Raw genomic sequence first — 26,637 nt, 5'->3', positions numbered from 1 at the left:
ATGAGGGATGGGATGGAGAAAAGATGAATTTAGGCTTAAAAGAGAAACTTCTTGACAAGCAAGAGTAATCCATTAGGGGGCTGGGTCACCTTGAGTGGTAGTGAGTTTTCCATCCCCTGTGGTATAACGACTCTGGTGATTCCTGCTCAGATACACCTTGGTCTCAATAGACTCTAGAGTTCCCTTCAATGATGAGATTCTTCAGTTCACGGACATCTGTCTGGTCAAAGGTTCCCTGAAGGAGATGGGATTTGGATGGAACTAAAACAGGGATGAAGTGGCAAGACTGGAATCTCTCCTTCTGACATAGAGGATGGTCCAATTGTCCACCAGTGGGGGAAGTATGAAATCTTTGAGGACACACTTTAGTTTTTAGATGTGGGGAAGGGAGTGAGCACTTATTAATTGACCACTACATGTCAGGCACTTTATTAAGTGCTTTACAGATATTATTTCATTTGATTCTCAGAATATAACAGCATATCAACCACTTAGAAACCAAGTCTTTCTTGACATGGCCAAAAAGCAGCAGTAGAAAGAACAGCTACTATGGGGTCTCATGAGTTTGGATGCTGACTAAGAATTGAGAACCAAGGGCAATACTTTTCACCTCAGCTCTAGTTCTGATTCTTCATTCACAGGGAATGTTGTCTTGAACATGGGAGCTACTTACAAACATAAAAACTTTGACCGGAAGGAATCTTGGAAATCATCTCAATAAACATCCCACCCATATGGGAATCTCCTTGGATATCAATAGCTGGGATTTATAAAGCACTTTCTGCTCATTGGCTAGTTGGATCCTTATAAAAACTCTGGGAGTTAGGTAGTAGAAGTCCCATTTTACAGATGAAACAACTGAAATCCAAGAAGCTAAGTGACTTTCCCATTATCACAACTGGTGTCAGAAGTGGGATTTAAAGTCAAGCTTCTAATTGACTCCATATTCAACACTCTGTCTTTCATGTCCTGTCATTTCTTTAGAACATCCCAGAAAAGTGACCAGTCCACCTTTGCTTGACCACGTCCAGTGATGTTAAATCCATTTCAGGGCAATCAGTCAACAAGAATTTATTAAGCACTGACTTTGCGACAGACACTGGGCTAAGTCCTGGGACTATCTTAGTGTAAGTTGAAAATAGCCCCTGCCCTCAAGGTGCTACTTTCTAATTAATTTCTAATTTCTAAATAACTTGTAAATAAACAGGCGCACACCATATATATGGTATAGCAGATGAAAGGCAATCTAAGAAGGGAAGAAATTGGCGGCTGGAGACAAATGGAAAGGTCTCATTGGAAAACTGAGGAAATCTTTCTTATTATGGAGCTAGAGTCAACTCCTAATGGTCTTTGGCTTGCTTTCCAAAGTCACAGAGAATAAATCTCAGCCTCTTCCACAAAACAAAGCATTAAGCTACTTGAACATGGACATGATTAGTCAATCAATCAGCATTTATGAAAGACCTGCCACGTTCCAGGCATCTTAACCCTCTGTTCTGCTGGCCAACCGGACTCAGTTCCCCATTTCAGCTGTAATCTGGTGGGTTTTCAAACGTTCACACCATCCCCCTCACACTTCTCTTCTTCTATCTGTTACCCCACCAGTAAGAGTGAGCAAAAAAATCTGCTTGACTGACGTGCTGATGTATTAGGTATTGGGGCTAGGGCGAGGTGACTTTCTGAGAGCAGCCCGGGCAAAGGCCCAGAATCCCAGCATTGGCCCTGGGTCCGGCAGCTCCCTTTGACAGTGCCATTTATCTAGCTGAAACAGACTGCTGAGCACATGCTTAAATGCTCCCTGGGGTGTTCTGGCCAGTCTGGCACGGCCTCCTCCTGTGCGTTCACTCTGGGCGTGGGGCGAGGGGAGAGGATTGTGGGAGTCTTTCCAGATCTGCCTGTCGATCCATATGCTTCTGTTTTGTAACACATGCTTTGTCTCATGTGGCCTCCGCACCCATATTTGAAGTGGTTTTGAATGTGACATTGTAACAGTGTCAAAGGTCTTCCTCCCACAATGAGGATGCATCAGGTCACAGGCACAGAGCCGGACATGGATGTGGAGATATTGGTTCCGATCCCTCATTTTACAAAGGAGGTAAGTGAGGTCCTCTACAGGTGAGGAGATTGAAGCAAAGGTCAAGCAGCGGAACGTGATGGGGTCAAATTTATACCCAAGTGATTCAACCCCCAAACCGGTGTTCCTTGCTCACTCTGCCTATTGCTGAGAGAGCTCCTTTTAAATGCTAGTACAAGGGATACATGTCAGCTGGCAAGGTCCGAGAATCACAGAACTGTATGTCACAGAACCTCAGTGACCATAATGTTCTAGAAAAAGGATGCTCTCTATAACATTTCCAAAGAGAAATCATTCACCTTTGGTTTCAAAATCCCTGGCGGGCAAACTCACCATCTCCCTCCAAAGCAGCTCGCTCCACCGTGGGAAAACTCTTAGGAGCAAGGGACTGGTTCCTGATGGAGAGGCCACAGAGAGGAGACCGGGAAGCCAAACCATGGATGTGCCATGGAGAGACTGTGCCCATGTAGATCTTCCTGTCTCTACTAACTCTGTAATGAAGAGAATCCTTTTTTACTGACTTTACAACTGAACCAGATTGCTCCTTCAGAAGGTAGCAGAGGACCACAGTCTCACCTGCTCTCCATAGTGTCCAGTGAGAGGCAATATGGAAAAGGGAAAGGACTCGAACCCTGTCACTCTAAGGTGAACATATGATCCTGTGAAAATGAGCCTCAGTACTTTGTTCTTTCATTCTAGGTAAAGTTAATTAATCTGGCGACTCCTACATTTTTTATGAACTTCAAAAGATTGGGAGAGCGAATTTTCAGGGGTCCGAGAGACTGGAAGTCCAAGAGTCAGCATCCACACGGGGCTTTACAGTCAGCCAAGCATCATGATGGCTCCAACCCAGCAGCTTCTGAAACTAGAATTCATTTGATGGTAATGATTCCTTTAAACACGAACTTGATCAGACCGATGCTGTATAGAAACTGTTAAGTCTGAGCTGTCCATCCCTAAAGATTGAGGTAGTTTATGTGGGTGAGAGTTGTGGGAAAATGTTTGCACCTCTTTATTGCTATTGTTGTTTGCCCTTGTTCTTGAAGAGGAAAGTGACATCCAGAAGGTGGTACCATGATAGCAAATGAATTGGATTTAATGAGGAAGGGCTGGACAAAGTCATCAGACATCTGGATCTGGTGGCCAGATACAGATCAGAATGACAAGATGGCCCTGGATACAATGGGAGCCATTGGACTTTTTTAAGCTAATATCTTTAATAGGATTGATTGAGGCAATATCCAATGAATGATTAGAGTTAGGTAATAAATGAGGCAAAGAGTGGTCTCTTTTACCTAATCACATAGGAAAGAAAGACACTCATGGTTTCTGGCCAAAGCAGAAACAATTGCATTCACTCTGAGTCAATCAGAGTTGAAACAGTGACCAATTAGGGCTCAGCCTGGGACCTCTTGTCAGCCAATCTACAAGAGCCGGAGAGATTTGGATTTGAGGCACAGTCCTTAATAAAGAAATCTAGCTGGATATCTTTAAGGCAAGTAGCCCTTTGTAATGTTAAGTGGAACTCAGTTGGCTAAGAGTGAGGAAACTGCATCTCAAGCCAATGGCATGGGAGAAGAGGCAGTCCAACTTCTCAGGAGAACATGCAGCAGATGGATTCTGGGATAGTTAGTTCAGAGAGTATTCAAGACATTTACATCAAGTCTAATTTGTCTCTCTCTCTGCCACCTGATTCTGTCCTTGGGGGTCAAGTGGAAGTCAGCTAAACTTCTTTCACATGAGAAAAGTTCAAATACTGTGAAGACAGTTACCATGTTCCCAGTGAGTTTTCTCTTCTTCAGATTAAATATTCCCAATTCCCTTTAACCAATCATCAAATGCTAAAAACTTAAGTCTTGGTCTTTCTTTGTAGCCCCAGCCCTTAGCTTAGTGCCCGGTGGGTAGGAAGAACTTAATAAATGCTTGCTGACTGACTGACTGATCATTTTGATTGCCATCCTCTAGTCTAAATGCTCTGTTGGTGACAATAATAAGATTTACAAAATATTCACATAACTATAAATTAGATTCAATTATTATCTCCATTTTACAGATGAGGAAATAGTTTTTCTAAGGTCACACAGCTATCAAGTGACTGAGCCAAGATTCAAATCCAGGTCGTCCTGCTGGCAAATCCAGCACTCCACTTGCTAGGAGAAGATGCTTCCATTTAGCTGTTGACCAATCCCTGCTGTCACGTGTCCATGGAGAAGATAGTCTCATGTGGGAAATAGCAGAGAGGAATGGGCTCTGTGATTAGTCTAATGCACTTCCTTGAAAGCTTTCAAGGGAGGATAAAAATTGGGAACTCTAAAGGGCTTGCAGCTTGTTCCTTGCTGAACACTAAGATTCAGCATGATTCCAAACAGGGTTTTTCTAATGATCTCCTGCATACAAGGCCAGTGAGTGGAGCAGAAATATGAAGACTTGATTTGAAAATAAAACAAAACAGATCTCATTCTTTTTATTTCTGGCAACCCTGTGAAGTGGGCACAGTTTTCCCAATTGTTGGAATGAGTGTTCTCTGAGAACTCATTAGCGCCCTGGTTAATAACCAAATGGACCAAACGGGACGTGTTCATTTTGCTGACAATTAAACATTGCCTAAAAGCAGATGTTTAGAAGGCATTAAGAGCTATTCTAGTCATGGGGCTTGGTGTTAGGAAGAGAGATTCCAGACGAGGTAGTCATTCCCATTTCAAGTCTGCGCCCCTGGCATATTAAACTGGGAAAAACGAAATTTAAGAAATAATCCAGACAGAAACACTTCAATGAATGTTCAGTGGAGCAGAATTTGAATAAATGCAATGTGTGCTGAAACCTTCAGTTTCCTGGACATGTGGAAGCTGACAATTAGTTGCTTGTTTTATTTTATTTAATGGGGGAAGAAAATGAGAGAAAATGAAAGGATTGAATGCAATTGATGCTCAGAAGCATAATTCAATAGTCCCCAAACTTTTGAGTACTGTGTGTCCTTTGCTCTCTTAAACCTTGTTGAGGAGTCTCCCAAAGAACTTTTGTTTCTGTGGATTACGTCTGTAAAACTTACTATTCTTGGAATTAAAAACATCTTCATATTATTTTGGAAATGGGGAAAGAAAGTTGGAGAAAATTAAAGAAATTTGGATTTAAAAATGGAAAAGATACTCAAGAAATTAAATAGCCCAGTGGTCTTCAAACTTTTTGGTCCCAGAAGTCTTTTATACTCTTAAATATTATGGAGGACCTCCTCCAAATAGTTTTTTTCAAATGTTAATTTTATTAATATTTATCATAGTAGACATTAAAACATGAAAATAGTTTTGATTTTGACCCTTTGAAATAATTTTAATTTAATCTTTTTGGCTGACAGGGTATTAGAGATTTCCATGGAGAAAGGCTAATCTAATCCAATCTTTTATTTTATGAAAGAGGAAACTGACGCTTAGATGACTTGTCCAAGATCACCTATTCAATTAAGGGCACAGTTGATAGAGTGCTTACATTGGAATCAGGAAGACCTAACTTGGAATCTAGTTTCAGATACTTAGAAGATGTGTGACCCAGGACAGATAAATTACCCCTGTTTGCCTCAGTTTCCTGTAAATGAGCTGGAATAAGAAATAACAACCACTCTAGTATCTTTGCTAAGAAAACCCCAAATTGGGCCCCCAAAGAGTCAGACATGACTAACAACAGAAAACAAATCCAATTAATTAGTCAGTCAGTAAATAAATACTTATTAAGTACCTCATATATTTTATGTGTTGCGATAAGTGCTAGGAATACAAAAGACCAAAATGAAATAGTTTCTGCCCTCAAGGAACTTATATTCTGTGGAGAAAATATATATTCTATTTATATACATAAATAAGGATATACAAATAATATGCAAAATAGATACAAGTTGATGTGGGGAAAAACTGGGGGGAGACAGGATTAGGGAAGACTTCACAATTTGAGTTTTGTAAGAAAGTAGGAGTTCTAAGAAGTGCATTTCAGGATTGGGCCAGAACCAGTGCAAATTTAGAGAGACAGTGTCTTAAATAAGGAACAGTCAAGGAACATTAAAAAAAAAAAAACAGTTTTACTGGATTGTAGAAGGCTTTCAGGGAAAAAATGTATTAATTAATGAAGTTAATGAGAAACAGAGTTAGGAGTCAAAGATAGAAACACAATTTTCCCTTGTTGTGTTTTTTGTAAGTGACTTCATCTTTGTGACTCAAAACCTAGTTAAAGCTACTTTATCAATAACCCCTGAGGGACAGAAGGACTCTGAAATAATTAGGAATCTTATGGCCAAGAGAGGTAACCAAAGAGGCTGGATGGTTCAATGGGTAGAGGGCTAGACTTGGTTCTCATCTATTTACAGTGAACAAGCTGCTTAATTTCTCTCAACCTCAGTTTCAATAATCTCCAAGGTGACTTCTAGCTCTAAGTCTATAACTTTAAAAAACCAACCTATGGGATTGGCATTCTTTTTAGAAACTGAACTTGGGGTTTTAACATTGAACTAAAAATGCTTAAGACCATCTTTATATGTAATTGAAAAAATATGATCCTAATAAAATAAAAATTATTTAAAGAAGAAATAATTAATTAAAGAAGAACTAATTAATTAATTAAAACAACAAAAATGAAATTCATTTTATCCCATCCCTATTGTAAGCTCACCATTGAAAAATCCCTTGATTCTCCCCTGATTGTCATTACAAATCTTCTCTCTTCCAAAGCCTCCAATCTCAGCTCCAACTGGATTCCTCAACAATGAGTCTTGATTTCTAATTTATTGAAAACACTGAAGTTACCTGCCAGAAGGTTTACTGGTATTCACACTTCAAAAACCCCTCCTTCCTTCATTGTTTCATGTTATAAATATGCTGCAAAGATAATGTATGAAGTAAGTTGGTTTATTTACAATTCTTGCAAGAAATGGCCAATCCACCCAGGACAATCACTGGGAGGATCCAGACTTACAGACAGGCGAGTGAGTCATTTATTCCTATCCTGAAGTACAATGTCCCTCCATGTCCCCTCAAATTATCTGAGAATGACACAATCAACAGATTTCTTGGTCTTTCCATTGCATGTTCCTCCTTGACATGCCCCACTTCCCTCATCATCATCTCTTCTCTTCTTCCATTGCCAAATCCAATCAGCTGCTAAATCTTGTTCATCCTTTATCCACATCTTTCCTGTCCCCTCAAGTTAGGTCCTTACCTTTAGAGAAGCAGAATTACTTTAGTAGCTTCCTTATTGATCACCCTCTTTCCAAACCCTCCTCAATCCATCCTCCATGTAATTTCCAAATAATCTTTTTTGAAGGAAAACATGACCATGTTTCTCCCCTACTTAAAAAGTGTCAATAGTTTCTTATTTTCTCTAGATTAAAATGTACCCCCCTCAGCCTGGTATTAAGGTTTTCTACAACCTGACTCCCAACTTTCTTTACACTTCAATCTCACATTCTGGCATTCCGGTTCTAGCCAAATTAGAAAATTAATTAGCTCTCCCAAAACTATTACATTTCTCACTTCTCAGTATTTGAATACAATTTAGCCCCCCTCCTTACCTCTGCATTTCAGAATCCTTACCTTCTTTCAAGGATTGGCTCTGACACCTGTTTGAAAACATTCTAGTTATCAATTTTCTCTTCTTCAAATTATATATGTCTACGTAGATAGGGTCAGAGATTTAGGCCTGGAAGAGACCCCAGAGATTATCTAGTCTAATGTCTCTATCTTATAAAGGAGGAGACAGAAAAAGTAAGCACTTTGGCCAAGACTGCACAAGTTATAAGTAGTGTAGCTAGGTTTGGGAACTAGGTGCTCTGAAAACCCAGCTGCTTTCTACTAAACTACACTATCTTTTATTTTACATTTTCCAGTAGAATGTAAAAATTTGAGGATAAAGGACTCTCCTATCTCGTTCCTTCCTTCCTTCCTTTCCTCCTTCCTTCATTGCTTCATTTCTTTCCTTCCTTTTTTCCTTCCTTCATTCTTTCCTTCTTTTCATCCTTCCTTCCTTAATTTCCTCCTTCCTTCATTGCTTCATTTCTTTCCTTCCTTTTTTCCTTCCTTCATTCTTTCCTTCTTTTCATCCTTCCTTCATTGCTTCATTTATTTTTTTTACTTTCTTCTTTCCTTCATTCCTTCCTTCCTTTTCTCCTTCCTTAATTTCCTCCTTCCTTTATTGCTTCCTTTCCTCCTTTCTTCATCCCTTCCTTTCCTCATTCTTTCTTTCTTTCTTTCTTTCTTTCCTTTTCTTCTTCCTTCCTTTGTTCGCCCCTCTGTCTCTCTGTGTGTGTCTCTCTCTCTATTCTCTCTGTGTCTCTTTCTAATTCTCTGTCTCTGTCTCTCTCCTTTTCACTGCCCCTCCCCAGAATGCCATTGGTGGCCTGTAGGAGTCATTACCACTTCAAAGGTGCTTTAACTTTCTAAGGCCCTGCAATAATCGGAATCCTTACTGCTTATTGAAGGAGCCAAATCCACCAGCCTTTGTGTTCCAAACCACATCACATTTTACCACCCGTATGAAGTCAAGGAACTCGGTCACAAATTGGCTCTGCTACTAACTAATGGTGTGGTTTGGGGCTAATTAACCTTATTTGTATCTAGCCTGAACTTTGTTTTGCCCCCATTCAAGTCACTAAATATGTGACATCAGCTCTCCTGGAATCTTTATGAATCTCATTACCCTGTTAGACTGTAACCCTTTTGAGGTTAAGGAGAAGATCTCCCCAGGGCCCAGCGCCATTCCCTGTATGTAGCAAGTACATAAAAAAGAGGCTCATCCTTTGTCCAAATCATAGCCGGCTCATTTACCAGATCACTCTCCTTATAGACAAGACCCCTCTAGATGACTCCATATTCAGCCATTCTCTCCCCCCTGTCCCCCAGCATCCTGAAGACCAGTGGGCACTGATTGCTGTAACTGGGTGCCTCTGGATGCCCGGCCTGGCTCAGCTGGCAGCTGTATCGCCAGCAGGAACCAGGATGGGTAGGATTTCAGAACTTCCCTGGAAGCATCCACGTCTGGGCAAAGTTTCACTGACCCGGTTACACATCTGTGGTGAGGAGCAAGTGAAGTGTTTGCATTTTCAAAGAATCTCCTTTTTTAATTTTCGTGGTTTCCCTTGCTTCCACCTCTTCCTACAGAAAGAACTGGATTAAGCAACTACAACAACAACAACAACAAAGCACCCAGAGATCTTTATACCCTTCCATCAGAAAGCAGAGACTACCATGCAGATCAGCTGCTCAAAAGGATCTCCCATGCACTCAGGGGGAAGACCTTACCTAGGCTGGGATGAGCAGAGCTTTGCCATAGAAGCCAAATTAATAGGATACTGAAAACACTTGGAGAATGAAACTGAGCTTGTCATCTACTTAACAAGGAGAAATAATTAAAATAGAAATCAACTGATAGGCACTTAATAAGGGCCTTTAGGGCAGCTAGTGATAGTGAAAGAGTGTAGGGCCCAAAATCAGGAACATGAGTTCAAATTTGGTTTTCCTTCTCTGTGAAATAGGGATCATATTACTAGGCGCTCTGTACTTGGGGTTGTTTGTGGGCGCCGTACCTCAAATTGTTATAGAAATATTGCCACTGGCTGAATGTCATGCTGCTGGGAGTTTATCCCCAATCCTAGGATATGAATTCATTTATTAAGAGTCAGTTATATTGTTCAGTGATTAGGGGGAAATGATCCCTTCTTATCACCACCTATCAAAGGGAATTTGCTCAAGCATTGACCTGACCATGCGACTCCCCAATTTAATCACATCCAGGGCTCCTTCCTTATGGTCTCTAGAATCAGATAGATTCTACATAGGCTGACTCTTGAGGCTTCTCTTCCAAGCTCCAGCAGCCTTCTCACCCTAGAAGATCTCTCTACTCCTTCAACTCTCTCCTCTGATTGGCCAATTCTTCTCAGAACCTCCATTTTAATGAAGTAGCTAATCCAGCCTTATTTTCTCCTGTATTAGTCTCCTGGCTCCATTCTTGACTCTATGGACTTCTTCATTCCCGCCCCCCCCCCCATAACTTCTTTTTTTCCTTCCCCTCATAGCCCCTTTTCTCCCTCCCTTCTCCCAGTTTTTAGCTGATATATATATATATATATATATATATATATATATATATATATATATCTTCATTAGAAAATAAACTTCTTGAGGAAAAGACCATCTTTCTGTTTGTTTGTATTTCCAACATTTAGCACAATGCCCGGAACACAGTACTTAATAAATAGATGCTTTTCTGATTTTCCATCCATTCTCCCAAGACGTAAAAAAGACTTCTATAGCATTTGTTTCATTGAGAGTTAACTGATGCAACTTGGCTCAGCATTGAGCCTGGCTCTGATAATCTACCAAAATTTTCCTTTAGTTAATTTTATCACCTCATTAAGTCCTAATTATATTCCCTGTATCCCCATGAATTGTTCTTTTTTCTAGTTGGTATTAATGCCTTTAAGGATTTGCATGGGCTGTCATTTAAGCCTCATAGGTTCATTATTTCAAAGATAAATCACCTATTCAGAGTGATTATATAATGAGTTACTCATAGATAAGCTCTTTGGGCACATTTCCTTAATTGTCATTATTGTTCTTCTCAGGGTTCCCTAGGATGACAGAGACCTAACTCTGAGGACATCATAAAGAAGAAGGCTTAATTTATCATGGGGTGGGGGGTGTTGCTGATAGGCAATAGCTTGTGGCAAAAAGATGCTGGGGTCCTAGTGGCCTGCAAGGTCAATATGAATCATCTGTGTCATGTGAACATGAAAAAAATCAAATGTGATCTTGGGCTGGATTAAGACAAGAAGAGTGTTATAGGATAGAAGAGATCCTTGGTCAGGCAGGAGATGGACTAGAGAAATGAGAGTCTTGCAGATCTCATGACTGAAATTTAACTCAACCATTCACATTTTGTTTCATTTCCTTATTTTTAATTTGTATCTTATTTTTATTGATGCCATTCTTTCTTGTATCACATTCATTTCCAAGTAAATCTTCTCCATCCCCTATCCAGTAATTTATCTTTTGTTATAAATATTTAAAGAGAGAAGTCCCACAAAGCTAGCCTAAATATTGAATGTCTAACAGTATAATAAGCATTTGTATAGTACTTAATGTTTTTAAAGTGTCTTGTCCTTATTTCATTTGTGATATTGACCCATAATCTCCCATTTCTATAATAAAGAGAGGGACATCTTTTCAGCTCTTCTCTGGGATCACACTTCATGAGGATTTTGCATTGTGTGGTTTCCTTGTTATTATTGTTGTTGATGATTTTTACTTTTGAATTGTGTGGTCATTTTATATATAAATTTGCTGAGGCCCTCCTCCCTGGAATGCCCTTCCATCTCTCCTCAGCCTCTTTGATTTCCTCTAAGTCTCAGCTAAAATCTTTCCCAATACCTCTTCATTCTGATTCCTTTCCTCTTTTAATTATGTCCTTTCGATTCTGTATATATCTTGTTTGACTGCATCTGTTTGTTTGCCTCCTCCTTAGGTTGTGAGTTCCTCAAGGACAGAGACTTTTTTTGTCTCTCTTTGTATCCCTAGCATTTAGTACAGTGCCTGGCAATTTTTTTTAATAATAGCTTTTTATTTTCAAAATACATGCAAAGATAGTTTTCACCATTTATCTTTGCAAAACCTTGTGCTTCAAATTTTTCTTTCTCCTTTCCTCCCATCTTCTCCCCTAGATATCCCCAAGTAATCCGATATATGTTACACATGTACAATTCTTCTATACTTATTTCCATATTTATCGTGCTGCACAAGAAAAATAAAATCAAAAAGGGAAATAAAGGATGAGAAAGAAAACAAAAAGGCAGCAAACCAGAACAAAAAAAGGTGAAAATATTATGTTGTGGTCCACATTCAGTTCCCATGATCCTCTCCCTGGATGCAGATGGCTCTTTCCATCACAAGTCTATTGACATAGCCTTGAATCACTTCATTGTTGAAAAGAGCCATGCCCACCAGAGCTGATCATCATATAATCTTGTTATTGTTGTGTACCATATTCTCTTAGTTCTGCTCACTTAACACCAGTTCATGTTAATTTTCTCCAGGCCTTTCTGGAATCATCCTGCTTATCATATCTTATAGAACAATAATATTTCATAGCATTCATACACCATAACTTATTCAGTCATTCTCCAACTGATGGGCATCCACTCATTTCCAGTTCCTTGCCACTACAAAGAGACCTGCCATAAACATTTTTGCACATGTGGGTTCCTTTCCCCCCTTTAAGATCTCTTTGGGATATAAACCCAGTAGAGACACTGCTAGATCAAAGGGAATAAACAGTTTGATAGTCTGTTGGGCATAGTTCCAAATTGCTCTGCAGAATGGTTGGATCAGTTCACAACTCCACCAACGATGTATTAGCATCCCATTTTTCCCATATGCCCTCTAACATTCATCATTATTTTCTCCTGTCCTCTTAACTAATCTGAGAGGTGTGTAGTGGTACCTCAGAATTGTCCTAATTTGCATTTCTCTGATTAATAGTGATTTAGACCATTTTTTCATATGACTAGAAATGGCTTTAATTGCTTTGTCTGAAAATTGTCTATGTCCTTTGACCATTTCTCAATTGGAGAATGAATGCCTGGCATTTTGTAGTACCCAACAAATGCTGACTGATTGCTGACTACTGTTCATCTCACTCACGTCTGTTCTTATCAGCACTTCCTGTGCTTCTCTGAATTGTTCACATTTATCATTTTCTTACACTACAGTAGCACTGTATTCTGTCACAGTCACGCACCAAAATTTAGCTAAACATTGTGAGTAGGTACTAAGTTTTAGAGAACATACTGACAAATGGGAGCACACCTAGAGAAGCGCGACCGTGTGATGAACGATCTGGAAACAATGATTTTCAAATAGTCACCGAAGGAATTAGGGATGTCTAAACTGGAAGAGAAGCTTGGTCCCAAAGGGCAGAACTAGCATCAGAGGGAAGTGGTTGTAGGAGGGATATAAAGAAAACTTCCTGACCATCAGAGGTATCTCCAAGTGGAATGAGCTGCCTTTGGAAGGAAAAGGGTCCCACCTCACTAAAGAACTACAGGCAGGAGCTTAATTTCTACTTGTTGCTTAAAGTGGAGTGGAAATCCTTTTCCAGGTAGGTGATGGATTATTATGGTCTTTGAAATCCTTTCCAAATGTAAGATGTTGGGATTCTAGGCTGGGGTTGAGTTGAGTTGAACTGAAAGAAGTCATATATTTTTACTCTGGGATATATGTGATCAGAAAATGTAGTGACATGGCAAGAAACTGGAAACTGAATGGATGTCCATCAATTGGAGAATGGCTGAATAAATTATGGCATATAGATGTTATGGAATATTATTGTTCTGTAAGAAATGACCAGAAGGATGCTTTCAGAGAGACCTGGAGAGACTTACAAGAACTGATGCTGAGTGAAATAAGCAGAACCAGGTGATACATTATACACAATAAGAAGATTATAGGATGATCAATTTTGATGGACATGGTCCTCTTCAAAAGTGAGATGTTTCAAACCAGTTCCACTTGTTCAGTGATGAAGAGAGCCATCTACACCCAGAGAGAGGACTATGGAAACTGAATGTGGTTCACAATATAGCATTATCACTCTTTTTGTTGTTGTTTGTTTACACTTTATTTTGCTTCTCTTTTTTTCTTGGGCAACACAGTAATTGTATAAATATCTATGTATATATTGGATTTAATGTATATTTCTACTATGTTTAACATAAAAAAGAAAATGTAGCTACAGACCCAATTATATCCTTTTCTGTTCATAGAATCTCAGAGCTGGAAGGGACTCCAGAGTCAAGTCTCAGGTCCAATTTGTACTTGAAAAGGAACCTTTTTTTCTTTCTTCCTTCCTTCCTTCCTTTCTTTGCCTTCTTTCCTTCCTTCCTTCCTTCCTTCTTTCCTTCCTTTCCTCCTTCCTTCCTTCCTTCCCTCCTTCCTTCTTTCCTTCCCTCCTTCTTTCCTTCCTTCTTCCCTCTCTCCCTTCCTCCCTTCTTTCCTTCTATCTCTGTTTTGAAGCAATTTGGATAAAGTGACTTAGGGTCACCCAGCTAGTAAGTGTCTGAGGTTGAATTTAAATCTAGGACCTGCTTTCTACTCATGACACCACCTAATGACCCTACATTATCCACTACAATATCCCCAATAAGGAATCTTCTGGTCAATCAAGCAAGCAGTCTATACTCATTTATGAAACACTTAATTATTTGCTAGGTACTGAGGTCAAGAAAGTAAATGAAAGAGTTCTTGTCCTCAAAGAGCATTATGATATTCCATCTATTTAGCTTTTTATTGAAGATTACCAGTGCTAGGGACCCCACTCATTTCCAAGTTTGCTGGTACCCCTTTGGGATCATTTTAAGTGTTAGGAATTGGTTCTTTGAAATGTCTTTCTCCAATTCCCCCTATTGTTTCAAGTTCCCTGGATGAGCAGGCTCCATCTCAATCATTCGTTGCTCTTGAGATACTTGAATGCATCCATCATCTCTGCCCCACCCCCAATCCAGTCTTCTTGTTTGCTAGTTCATGGCTAGCACATCCCTGTGCTCGCATTGCAAATCCCTGAGGGTTTCTGAGGAAAATCCCTGTATCTCATTATGCAGGGGTTATTATGCAAAATACGGCATCAATTCTCAAATAATTAGTTGTTTCCAACTGTGATAACTTCAAGGAGGAGATGGACTAATGTGGTGGATCCAATATAAGCATAGAACATAGATCAGAGATGGAAGGGACTTGGAGACTATCTGCTGCCATCTCCTCACTTAATTTCTCAGTTTCCTTATTTGTAAAAAAAAGAGATTGGATTCTAGAACCATTGAGATCCCTTTGAAGTCTAAATCTGTGATTCTATGAAAGTCCCTGCATCTTTCCAGAGAAAACCCCATTCTCCTCCCATTGGAATGGGGGCAACACATGGATCATCTTTAGTCTAGTCAAAGGGAAATAAGGGTTCAAAATTAGCAATGTGCTTCTTGTCCCATGTGCCCAATGTTTCTGAGTGATAGTTATTTCCATAATCTTACCAATCAAATAGGAACGATGAGTAATCATCCTTGAACTATCTAGTAGAGTACATAGATCAGTCAATCAACAAACATGTATTAATCACCTACTATGTGCCAGACACTGTGATAAGCACTAGGAATACAAAGAAAGTGTATATATAAGTGTCCTCAAAAATATCACCTTTGAATTGGGGAGACTTCTCATGAAATGTTTGTCTTCCAGGTTATTTTGTAGAGAGGAAGCATCTCAATAATAAAATTTTCTTCCAAAATATGAACAAGAAGTATTCGAATTAGATTCCTTTATAGTATATATCTGCCTGTCACAGGTAGTTTAGTTACAAGAACTTTCTCTATGTCTACTGATCTTTTAAACTTGGTGAATAAGTAATGAAGGACTGGCTGATGAGAATCCAATCCTAGACATATACTTTTAAGTGGATAACCAGCAACAAACAAAGTGCGGGATCATAGATCTTCAACGTGAAAGGAATTCATAGGCTAATCCAGTTCCCCCATTTATGGATGAGGAAACAAAGGTTTAGAAATAGGAAGTGAACAGTCAACCTAGGAATTGAACATAGCTCTTCTGAGGTCATAACAATCAGGATATGTCATAGGAAATCTGTGTAGCCAACTGACTGATAGTTGGATCCTCTCATTTCCATTTGGCTAGTAATTGGTTTCCCCCTCCACTAAATTACAATACATCCTGTTTTCCCTCCTTGGGAACATGAGTAAAAATGTTAATTCCTTTCTTCTTTCTTCTTTGCCCTTTCCTCTGCTACCAAAGCATTCAATCTGCCATCCCTTGCAAACTCAGGATACAAGTTTCGTTGGCTCTTCTTGGTGTCCAGTGCCCTGCAGTGCAATGTGGGAGATTTCTTGGGATGTTTGGATGTTCTCTCCCACTAGGTGGTGCTGGTTGATGCCCATAGGTCTCTCTGTGTCAGGGGGACTGGCAAGGACCTCAATCTGTCAGCACTCCCTTGGCATTGGGACTTGAAGAGAGGCACTAGACCTGTTGTCCAAGCCAGGAATTTCTGAGTCTCAGAGTTTCCTCCTCTGACTCGCTGTGTGGCCTTGGGCAAGCCCTTCTTGTCTTCATTTCCATGTCCATAAAACATGGCTAATGGTGCTTACCTAGCTGCCACAGAGAATTCAGTGGGATGCAAAAGGAGTGTCCTATAAGCCTGTTTCAGCTCTGGTTTTCATAATGTTTTATTGGGGGTACCATTATTAGAACTCCAAGATGGAAATACAGTAGCTTGGCCAAGTGAAAAAAGAAAATGGCTCAGTAGGTTGGCACAAGAGCACTATTGAGTCTATATTTAGCATTGCCACTTGTTCTCACATACTGATCTTAGGTCCACTGAGGACCCAGGGTCACAGAACCTCCAAGGGAACAAATCATGAGCTGGTCATTGGAAATTTTAATGTTTTAGTCAAGGTCACGTCCAGAGGGCAGACAGTTTATGTCCATTCCTATGTCACTATTCCTATGATTTAGGGGTAATGCGTTTCACATAAAATGAATATTCTAAATGTTTTTTATTAGTAATTCTTTTTCTAATTTCGTCAATTTTTATTAGTAAAAATGACTATTCACATTCTATTAATAAAGGACTTTCCTCCTAATAACCCTGTGAGATGAATAGTGGAATTATGATTATTCCCATTTTACAGATGAGGAAATGAGCAGAGAGCTGAAGGGACTTGTCTGTGTTTTCCTGCAGCTAATCAGTACAAAATTTTAAAAAATACCATGGGTAGTGACTAGCTTGTTTTTACACATAGCAATAATTGTACTTCAATTCCCTTTGTTTCCCTTTGTAATCCTCTGTATTCTGTTTTATTCTTTTAAAAACACTCTTCTGAGAAGGGGTTCCTAGGGTTTCACCGAAGTGCCAAAGAAGGCTGCAATGTGCCAATGTCACTTGTACCTGTGACCTCCCTTTTAACAGATTTAACAATCAAATTCAATCTTTGTCTGCTAACGCAGGGTCCTCTTTCCATGGCACCATATTTTCTATAAGTAGCGATGTCCTCAGAGCCAGCAGGAGTGCTTGGGCCTGTTTGCCTCAGTTCAAAAGAGCTCCAGATGGCCAGGCTGCTTGGGTTTTACTGCTTACTTTTTATATTTCAAGATCCAAGATATCCCAGAAGTCTTAGGGCAATTACAAGCCATTAAAACTTAAAACTGTAATGAGACTTTTGGGTCACCCTCCATTGATGATGCTTTTCTGGCATAAATAAAAAGTTCTGTTACAGGATTGCTGTGAGGGTCAGATGAGACAATATTTTGGAAGCAATTCCTCCAGGGAGGGATTGTTTCTGCTTTTATTTTTGTGTCTCCCAAACCTTAGTACAAAGCTCAGCACATAGTAGGTAGTTAATTAATAATAGCTGATGAGCTGAATTGAATAGTCTGACTCCATTTTACAAATTAGGAAATTGAGGTGTAGAGTTCAAGTGACTCACCTGAGCTCACCCATAGTGCTAAGATTTGAACCCAGTCCCTCAGTAGCAAAAGCTACTGTACTGTGCCACCAGCTAGTTCTTTGAGGACTCACGTTTTCTGTACCAGAAAATAATGCTCAATTCCAGAAGTTCGGTGGGCATATGGCTGTAAATGATTATTTTCCCAAAGTGTTGTTTTACCTGGACCACAGTAAGTCTTCCTTGCATATCTTAGTGTTGCTGACCCAGCATTTTCCCAAGAACAAGTCTGTGAAATTGAAGCCATTTTACAGATAAGAAAACTAAAGCTTGGAGTTTAAATAACTTGTCCAATCTCAAATCACAGCTAAAGAATCTCAGAGCTGGGACTTCATATGAAATCTCTTGATTCCAAATATGGTAAATTATTCACTCTATCAGGGACTAAAGCTTATCTGATTAGCTTTTTATAAATAAATAATTGTAAGGGTCATTAGTGGCATCGTGATTAGAGAGCTGGTCCTAGATTTAAATTCATCTTCAGACACTTACTAGCTGGGTGACTCTGGGTAAGTCACTTTATCCAGATTGCTTCAAAACACAGATGAAAGGAAGGAAGGGAGGGAGGGAGGAAGAAAGGAAGGAAGGAAGGAAGGAAGGAAGGAAGGAAGGAAGGAAGGAAGGAAGGAAGAGAAAAGGAGAGAGGGAGGAAGGAGAAAGGAAAGGAGGAAGGAAGGAAGAAGAAAGAAAGAAAGAAAGAAAGAAAGAAAGAAAGAAAGAAAGAAAGAAAGAAAGAAAGAAAGAAAGAAAGAAAGAAAGGAAAGGAAGGAAGGAAGGAAGGAAGAAAGAAAGAAAAGGAGAGGGGGAAGAAGGAAAGAAAGAAAGAAAGAAAGAAAAGGAGAGGGGGGAAGAAGGAAAGAAGGAAGAAAGGAAGGAAGGGAGGGAGGGAAGGAGGGAGGAAAAAGGAAGGAAGGGAGGGAAGGGGGAGGGGGAGATGTATCGATGTGTGAATGGATAGGTAGATGATTACTAGCTAGATAGATGGATAGATAGATAGATGATGGATAGATGGATGGATGGATAGATACATGTTTATATGGATAGATGGATGGATGGATAGGTGGTTGTATAGATGGATGGATAGATGACTAGAAGATGGATGGATGGATAGGTATAGATGGATAGGTGGATAGATAGACGACTAGATGGATGGATGGATTGATAAATAAAGAGAGATGGAAGAATAGATAGATAAATAGGTTGGTAGATAGATAAAAGGAGAGATAGAAGATATATTAGAGAGATAAATGGATAGTTAAACAAACAAATGATAGATAGAAAGATTTTAGCATGCTACCAACCCATTTAACCCCAGCCAATTCAATTTCTTCAATTCATCTTTAACTTCTTCCCCAAATTATACTAATAAAAGGAATATCAGGTACCATGGCAGTCTATTGGGAAGGAGGATAACTGGGATCAGGTAGACTTTTAAAAGTCATAAATTCTTATTCTGCCGGTAAATAAGGCCCTTAACATGATGAAATCAAAAATTTAGGCCACATGAAAAAAACTGCATCCTTAGCAAGCTGAGGTAACCTCTGGACTCTGGGCCTGCAGCAGTGACATATCTTTGGCCGTAGAGGCGGTATGGCGTCACGGTGAGGAGGAAGCCTTGGGAGATGAGGGTTCTACTCCGGTGGACACATGGGACTGTAGATAGGTCATTTAAGGCAATCCTCTGACACTGAGCTGCAGATCAGTTGCTGATGTGACGTTGTGGGCCAATGAGAGCCATAATCTTGAGAAATAACAAGAAAAACATGTTAATGATTAGGACTGATCCCGGGAGTGGATGATGGCGAATGGAGAAAGTCCAGACCTTTTGATTGCTCCTAGACAGCTGCACCAAAGGAGAGATCCTGGAGTCCACATGTTGTATGCAAGAAGTAGTGTCTCAGGGTGGGAATGCTAGCCTCAGGGGCAAGAAATCTTGGGTTCCAGTCCTACAATGGGTGTACAACCCAAAAAAGTCATTTGTCTTCCTCAGCCTTGGATAATTATCTAAATTTCTAGAAATAATAGATGAGTCTCTAGCTGCATGGGTGTAGGAGCCTTCTACGGCAATCAATCAATGAACATTTATTAAGCATCTAGAGAGTCAATCAAACATCTATTAAGCACTTCCTGTAAGCCGGGTACTGTGCTACGTAGTAGGGATACAAAAAGGGACAAGAAACAGACTGACCTGCCCTCAAGGAGCTTACAATCCAGTTCTGCCCCTTCTTCAGTGTTGTATTGTGTTATTCCATTCACTTGGTTGCTGAGGCTCTGGGAAGCTCCATGAGTCTGCAGAGAAGATGCCCATCTACCCATTAGAGGGATTTCTCACACTTGGGAGTTCTCTGCCTCAGTGACTCTCTGGTCTACTTGTTCTGCACCACATCCAAGGCTCTTCTGAGAGCTGCTCTCTTTCCCCTTTTCATTGGTTCCTCCGCTTCTTCCCTTTAGAGCTCCAGGGGGAATCCTCAGCTTCCACACCATCGGCTTAATGCCCCCTAATCTCCATTTCAGCGAGGAAAGTGTGCCCACATTCAGAGCTGCCTCCAGCAGGCGGCAGTGAAGGAGAACGTGCACCCAAGACTCTATCAGAGCTGGAGAAGGAGCTTTGGGAGTAACTAGTGAGCAAAGTAATGGAGTTAAATAGAGCAAAGTAAGGGAGTTATCCCCCTTCCCAATAGACCACCATGGTGCCTGATAGTCCTATTATTAGTATAATTTGGGGAAGAAGTTAAAGATGAATTGAAGAAATTGAATTGGTTGGGGTTAAATGGGTTGGTAGCATGCTAAAATCTATCTATCTATCATTTGTTTGTTTAACTACTCTTCTGGAACCAGAAGAGACACAGAGCTCCAAACCTGGATGGTTTCCACAGCCCTTTCTTGTCTTCTCTTTATTTTCATGGCGCCATTAACTCTTACCCGGATTATTCCCAACTGGTCTCTCCACTACCAGTAGGCCTAGAGATAAAGTTCCTTGAGTTGAATCACCAATCCAGTTTCCTCATGTTATAGGAAATTAAATGAGTTGTCCAAGGTCACATGGATGGCAGCCAGCAGAGCTGAGATGTTCATCTCGGTTCTCTTACCCAAGATTCAACTCTTTCCTCCACCTCTCTCTGCCCTGTTGAGTTGAGACCTCCAATCCGGAGACCCTGAATCCTAACTCTGAAAGTCTGTGAGGTTTCTTATATATGCATGTGTACCCACATACCCACACGCACACACACACACACACACACACACACACACACATATATATGCAAATACCCACATGTATGCATATACATACACCCAGACATATCATGTCCATTTATGTATATCTCTCAGTCTATGTGCTATCCCCACAAAAGTAGACACACTTTTAATTAATTTTAATTTATTTAATTGTATCCATTTAAATTTAATTAAATTAATTTTAATGTATTTAATTTTATTAATTTTAATTAAATTGTACTAATTTTAATTAATTGAAGACAGTATTTTGGTGCTCTCCCTTTCTTCAAGGCCCATCAACAGCACTCCCAGCTGTGATTGCAATCCCCCTCTCCAGACATGATCTCCCCTCTCTCCCTCCCCACCCCCATCCTCAGAGGCTCTTTCTCTATTTTCTTAGGACCTCTCCCAGGAACAAGTACACAGCCTTGGTTCTTTGTAACTTTCTCTGTGAGCCTGGATTGTGAAAGAGCTGACTTTGAATTTCTCATTTGTTGCTTTTTGATTTCAGTGCATAAGGATATGGTGCTTCAGTCTGAAGAGATTTTCAAAGGCCTCTAGAATGAGAACAGGAAGAAACCTCTGAATTCATCTACCAGTTAGTCAATCAGCAACCATTTATTCATCGCCTACTGTATGCTGGGTGTATAGTCCTTGTCTTTCACCTTAGAGGCCATTGGGAGCTCCCGTTCTAATCCAGAATCCAACCTTCTCATTTACCAAGGAGGAAGCTAAAGAGGTTTATTCCATTGAGGGTCTTTAGCAAGAGCAAATGAGCGTAGGTTCTTGGGAACCTTCTTCTATCCAATAAGCTGTTTATTTAACCTCTTTGTGCCTCAGTTTTGTTATCTGCGAAATGGAAATGCTAAGCCTCTCTCTCTACTTACTCACAGATTGTTAGCGTTTTGTAGGGCTTCCTCTCTGCCTCAGTTTCTACTTCTGGGAAACTGGCCTCCGTCTACCTCTAAATCCTATCAAGTCACCTGCATCCTGACTCTGAGCCTGGATGGACCAGGAGGCTCTTCCTCCTCTCCTCCAGGTGAGGATGGCCACATAAGTGTTTTCTGCTACTGCCAGAGGTTGGACCTATCCCTCCAAGTCCCCAGGGGGCTATTTTATGTACTCCTATAAGTGTGCATATGTTGTCTACCATGATGAAAAGGAAGCTGCTTGAGAGCTGGGACTGTTTCACTTCTGCCACAATACTGCTATGGAGTCTAATCAATGCTTTTTGAATGAATGAATGAGCAAATGAATGATTTGGCTCAGAGGCACAGCAGCAATGCAGGTTAGAATTCTGCCCCTGACATATAAGATAAAGTCTATCTGAGTTCTAATCCTACCTGTGGAACCCTGGACATCCCTTGATCTCCCCACAAAAAACTTTCCAAGACTCGAATTCAGAGACATGGCCATGTGTTGCTCCATCTCTGTGTCTCCAACATCTGGCAAGGGCCTTGGACAGAGTTGGAGTTTCATAAGTTTGAGTGGAATTGAATTTCTCTGTCCCCAGTGACTCTGGCTCAGACCATAGCCCATCTCCTGGACCTGGGCTCCTCTGGCTCTGTCCCATTCCTCTGAGCGGGCTGAAGAAGCCGACCAAGACATCCAGGCCCTCGCTGAGTCAAATGATGACTATGGAGGAATGCTGAAAGATTCCTAAGGTGAGGACGTGCAACAGATGGGCTCTGGCTGCTCTTCTCTGATCTTCCGAGGAACGAGCAGGCCTTCGGACGGGCTAGTGTCTGAGGGCCAGCCAAAGGCCCTTTGTAATCCTAGCTGAAGTTGCATCACCTCCCCTTCTGGGAAACCATTCCCACCCTGGATGATGAAGGACTGGAAAGACAGATGATTGCTCTTCTCTTCCACCCTATTTTTGAAGTGGTCAAAGGGATTTCTTGAAAGTCCCCAGTCACATCTTGATTAGATTCTCTCAACCACAAGGATGGACCCTTTCCCCCAAATGCCTGCCTGATCCCAGAGAAACCATAAGTAACATTCAGAATCCAGTGGCCTGGGGCTGGGGGCCAAATTGAGATAGGTCTTAGAAAGAAGGCCAGGTAGCTCTTGGAAAACTCTTCCTCTTCCTCATTTCTGAATCCCAAGTTTCTCTTTCCTTTTTTCTCCTCACTTCCTCTTTCCTACTTCCCTCATTGCCCTCTTCTTCTCTACTTTTTCCTTCCCTTCTTCCTCTCTCCTTTCCTCATCTCCTTTCTACCCCCAATCTAAACATACTTAGGCCCTTATGTCCCTAAATGGTAGCTCTCTTTCTCTCTCTCTCCCATTGGCTCACTCACTCACAGGCCCTGGCAAGGATGCTACAATAATTGAAGGAGAAATTCTAAAATCTGAATGTGACATTCCCAGGAGTCAAACTCATTTGAGTTCACTGAGGCGCACAGATTGTGAAATCCCATTGGGCCACTCTTGTTTCATCATGAAAAGCATGAGTCAAGTCATAATAAGTGAGAGTTGCAGAGGGTATTCTGGAAATGACTGAGCTGAGCAACTTTAAACTGAGGGTTTCCCTGAAAATTGGATGCTCATCAATTGGAGAATGGGCTGAGTAAATTGTGGTATATGAATGTTATGGAATATTACTGTTCTGTAAGAAATGACCAGCAGGATGAATACAGAGAGGCCTGGAGAGATTTACATGAACTGATGCTGAGTGAAATGAGCAGAACCAGGAGATCATTATATACTTCAACAACGATGCTATATGAGAATCAATTCTGATGGACCTGGCCATCTTTGGCAATGAGATGAACCAAATCAGTTCCAATTGATCAGTGATGAACAGAACCAGCTACACCCAACGAAAGAACACTGGGAACTGAGTATGGACCACAACAGAGCATTTCCACTCTTTCTGTTTGCTGGCATTTTTGTTTTTCTCCCCAGGTTATTTTTACTTTCTTTCCAAATCTGATTTTTCTTGTGCAGCAAGATATAAATATTTATACATATATTGTATTTAACATATGCTTTAACATGTTTAACATATATGGGACTGCCTGCCTTCTAGGGGAAGGTATGGGGGGAAGGAGAGGAAAAGTTGGAATAGAAGTTTTTGCAAGGATCAGTGTTGAAAAATTACCCATGCATATGTTTTGTCAATAAAAAGCTATAATAATTTTTTAAAAAACTAAGGGTTTCCCATCTGGAAGCTGGCCACACATTTGGATCAGATGGACGTAGTCTGGGGTTAAACACAGTAATCCCCAAAACATGGAGTTTGAACTTCTTTTTGGTCTGGGTCTCCTTGGGGCAAAACATTTTCAGATTAATATTTTCAAGTGCATAAAATAGTGCATAAAATATAAAATAAAAAAAGTGCATAGGACTACAAAGGAAATGATCAATTATCAAGACCTTTTTTAGGAAAATAAATTTATGGATTCCAGGCCTTGGTCAAGACTATTGTTGTTGTTTGTCCCTCATTCTTGAAAAGGGTCATGACATCCAAGTGAGGCCATGAAATGCGAGCAAATTGGCTGTAACCTACTGTTGGATGGGCAAACTATAGGGTTTCTCTGGCAGTACCTCTGTCTTGGATGGTCATTGTCAAAAGAAAAAGACTCAAAATAGAAAAGGAGAAAGAGTTCAGAATAAATTCAAGAAATTATGTGGCACTTTAAGAGACCCCAAGTTTGTCTGTAAAACAAATCTAGCATTTGAATATTAGTATTCTTCTACTGATGCAAAATGGCATCAAATCATGACTGAGTCCCATCTCTAAGGAATCAGAATTGGTTGGGGGAGAGAAAGAGAACACTCAAACAGCTATGGAGAGAAGTGAAGTGGATATAAATAATCTGCAGCATATTGCCAACAATGAATTGTGTATGAAATGTGATATGAAAGATATTATCCAAGAGATGATCTCTCCTGTTAGTCAGGGGGATGGTTTGAGTAATGTCCTGGGTACCATGTAATTTGGGTAGACCTACAGGTGGCTTCCAAGGCCAACTGATGAGCCCTGTAAAGAATTTAGATACAGTTACCAGGATTGGAAGACAATCTGCCCAGCTGGAAGGAGCTTTCGTGTCAGTGGGATCCTGTCTAATATTCACATGAAGTCAGAGACTATGCTACACGTAGAGAAGATAGAAAATGCTCTCTGTCTTCTATGATAGGAATTAAGTATGTGAGACAAGACTTGTAAACATGGCAATGTGAGGAGAGAGAGCAGGGAACTCCCCAAGCCTTTGAAGCTTTGAGAGGTCCACATGTATATAAATAAACAAATATTTTACAGACTCAGAGCCAGGTCATTGCCCAAGAAAAAGGTTATAAACTGACTCAAAACATAGCATTCTTCCCAGGGTTCCTCTTTCCCATTTTTTAAAGTCACATATATGTAACCACAGTAATGATAATTAGAACTGATCTAGCACTTCATGGTTTGCAAAGCATTTTAGAAATACCATCTCATTCACTCTTCACAATCCTGGGAGGCAGGTGCTATTATTATCCCCACATTCTAGGTGAGGAAACTGAGGCAGATAGAGATTAAAACCTTACCCAGGGTCACACAGCTAGTAAGGGTCTAAGACTAGATTTGAATTCAAGTCTTCCTGATTTTATATCCAGTACCATGTAGTTAAATTTAGTATATAATTCTAAGTAGCATCCTCTCTGGGTTATGTCTCCCTTCAACTTGCATTCATAAGCTGAATGCTCTAGAGTATGGTCATCCTTGAGTTTCAAGGGCACCAACGATATCCTTTGGTTCCTCCCAGGCTCCCAAAGGTGAGATCATTTTTAATAGTCAGCCGGTGGACATGATTGACTGAAGACCAAAGCATATAATAACAATAACTACAAAAGTTCTCCACATGGACACACTTGCCAACAGATACACTCATCAGTGAGAAAAGTGGGCACAGAGGGTAGTGTCAGTGTCCTCACACGAATGAGAAGCTAGGCAGTGGTGTGCTGCCAGCAACAGCTTTCCAAGGTAAGGGATGTTGGGGGAATGAAGATGTGTCTAGGAAATGCTTTTAAATTTCCTCTGCATTATTAATATATTTTCCAGCATAATCTTAAATCTAGACAATCAAGAAAACCATAAATCAAGTACTGATTTGTATTGTTGGTTGGTTTCTAGACATTTAACCACCAACTCCTTGACCCCTCAGCCTCCAGCACACAACTGGAATTAGGTCCTGCAGGCTCTCTAAATTCTTTACCAAAAATTATGAAATCTTCCAGATGTGCTTCCTCCAGTTCTTAGCTGGATTGAACCTCTCAGGAGGCCGGCTCTTAACTGCCTGGACTAATTTCTGTCCACGGGACTCACTTTCCTTCCTTGAATTGCACCTGTCCCTCTGGATCTCTTTTCATCTGTTGAAGGTACTTATTTTCTTCTAAGCACGTTTTGTGTCTCCCACTAGGTGAGTGGTTATATGACATGCCACGGATGAGGAGGGCAGGGGATTGGTCGCTGGAACAGAAAAAGAAAGCCTCATTCCCTGTCCTTCCCCTTCTCTTGCCTCCTCTCTTCCCTCCTCCCTCTTCCCCTTTCCTATTCTTTTCTCTTCTTCCTTCCTCCTCCCCTCCCCTTCTCTTCTCTCCTCCTTCCCTCCCTCTTTCCCTTTCCTTGCCTTTTGCCTCCTTTTCCCTGCCCCTCCCCTTCTCCTTCCTTTTCTCCTCCTTCTTCCTCTCCTTACTCTTTCCCATTCTCTCCCCCTTTTTTCCCCATTTCTCCAAGGGAACCAGACAAGCTTCCCTACCTCAAATGTCTCAGCCTGTCCAATTGTTGCTACTCAGGGCTGGTGGATTTGTCTTCCAGACTCTATCGGAACATGAT

The sequence above is a fragment of the Sarcophilus harrisii genome, chromosome 2, assembly GCF_902635505.1.
Source record: "Sarcophilus harrisii chromosome 2, mSarHar1.11, whole genome shotgun sequence".
In the NCBI taxonomy this organism is placed as follows: domain Eukaryota; kingdom Metazoa; phylum Chordata; class Mammalia; order Dasyuromorphia; family Dasyuridae; genus Sarcophilus; species Sarcophilus harrisii.
The sequence above is the reverse complement of the archived record's forward strand: the minus strand, read 5'-3'. Positions refer to the sequence as shown.